Genomic DNA, 2187 nt, shown 5'->3' with positions numbered 1-2187 from the left:
TGGCTCACAACCATCTGTAATGAGGTCTGGTGCCCTCTTCTGGCCTGCAGGCACACACACAGACAGAATATTGTATACATAATAAATAAATAAATATTAAAAAAAAAAAGACAGACAAAGCTTGGGGCTGGAGAGCTGGGTCAGCAGTGAGAGTACTTTTGCTGCCTTTGCAGAGGACCTGGCTTCTGTTCCCAGCATGCACAACCACCTGGAACTCCAGTTCCAGCGGGATCTATTGCTTTTTTCTCATCTCCCTGGGTACCAGGTACTCACATGGTCCATATACATACATAAAGGCAAAACGCTCATGCACATAAAATAAATCTTTTTTTATTTACTTATTATGTATACAATATTCTGTCTGTGTGTATGCCTGCAGGCAAGAAGAAGGCACCAGACCTCATTACAGATGGTTGTGAGCCACCATGTGGTTGCTGGGAATTGAACTCAGGACCTCTGGAAGAGCAGGCAATACTCTTAACTGCTGAGCCATCTCTCCAGCCACCCATAAAATAATTTTTTTTAAAACAAACACAAGGCTCACAGTGGTCCATGAGGCACAGTATGTTTATTGGACGGTTAGCTGTACCCGAGTCTCTTTCTCATTCTCTTTCCTTTCTTCCCTTCCTCTCTTCACCCCTCTTTGTTTTATTTGTTTCATTTTTGAGACAGGATTTCATTATGCAGCCCAGCTGGCCTGGAACTTTCTATGTAGACCAGGCTGGTCTTGAACTCACATGCACAGAGATCTCCTTCCTCTGCCTCTGGAGTGTTGGGAGTAAAAGTATGAGCCTCCACAGCTGGCCACTGCTCTTTTTCCTCCTTCCTTCCTTTTTAAACTTTATTTTGTTTTGAGATAGGGTCTCTTGTAGCTCAGGCTGACCTTGAACTTACTGTGTAGGGGAAGCTGGATTTGAACTCGTGATCTTCCTGCCTTATCTTCCAAGTGCTTGAAACTTCAGGAATACAGGAATGCACCATCATCCCCCCCCCTCCCTGCCACATACTTTCTTTTGTATGAGAGAGGGTGGCTCAGCCTCCTGAGCCAATAATTGTAACAATAAAACCACACCAATCCTGGCCCACTTCTCGGCTCCAGCTACACTGACTTCAGATCGGTTCCTCCATCAAGGTATACCAATCTACCTAACTAATTGTACTGTTTAAGGTCTGAACTTTAGACCCTTAGCCTGGCCCCTGCATTCTTGTCCTCTCTGCCCAGTTCCAACATCACCCAGCTCCCTACTGCTTTCTGTCTCTACTCCCTTCCCTCTCCTCTCTGGTAGTTGTTCCCACTTAACAGGTGAGGAAACTGAGGCTCAGAGTCTGGGAATGACTACCTCCAGACTGTAGCTGGTAGAACTGGATTCTAACACTGCAGGCTCATGGTTTTAGTGTAGATAACTCTGGAAGGCAGGAGAAGACGGTGGTTAAGTCTGGAATTGGCAAGACTGCAGTGTGAGACTCTGAAGACTTTTAATAAAGCTTCCCGCACCCCCGCCCTGGTTTGCACTGTATTACCAGAACACCTTCGCCCTCTGCTGGTCAGACCTGAGCCCAGGCACACAGGAGTAATCATGGAAGCTGAGTTACTTTTGGGGGTTGGACTGGTCCTACCTGTGTTCTGAGTCCCAGACCAATGTGATCCACCATCTTCAGAGCATCAGGTGGGTCTGAAGCCCGGAGCCCCTTCAGCAAGCCATTTTCTTATCACTTTGACCTTTTCTGTCATCCAGCCCCAGGCTCAGCCAGCCTATCAGAAGGCAGTGAGGGGCCCAGCTCCACCCCCAGAGCCCCAGCTCCAGGCTGGTTTCTGAAGACCTCTATCCTACCAGTGTCCCTAAACCCTTGCTCAGCTGAGGTCATGGCTGAGATGGGCTTCAGAGCCAAAGCATGGGAACGCCCCTTGCTTGTCCTGATCAACATCTACCCTCAGGAGGATGGGAACACCACCTCTTATGTTCCTAGTGAATTCTGTACACTGATCAACATCTACCTCCAGAAGGATGGGAACACCACCACTTACGTTCCTAGTGAATTCTATACACTGCTTTTGGTTGTGGGTTTTTTTTTAAAATATTTGTTTATTTATTATGTATACAATATTCTGTCTGTATGCCTGCAGACCAGAAGAGGGCACCAGATCTCATTACAGATGGTTGTGAGCCACCATGTGGTTGCTGGGAA

At 47.1% G+C, this 2187-nt stretch overlaps 1 protein-coding gene across 3 annotated transcripts in view; it reads right to left on the bottom strand.

The window, feature by feature from the left end:
* Morn3 (MORN repeat containing 3) overlaps positions 1-2187 on the bottom strand; it is a 14669-nt gene that overhangs the window by 7118 nt on the left and 5364 nt on the right. The window lies entirely within an intron of this gene.

Source organism: Microtus ochrogaster, chromosome 2, assembly GCF_000317375.1.
Source record: "Microtus ochrogaster isolate Prairie Vole_2 chromosome 2, MicOch1.0, whole genome shotgun sequence".
Lineage (NCBI taxonomy): Eukaryota > Metazoa > Chordata > Mammalia > Rodentia > Cricetidae > Microtus > Microtus ochrogaster.
The sequence above is the reverse complement of the archived record's forward strand: the minus strand, read 5'-3'. Positions and strand labels throughout refer to the sequence as shown.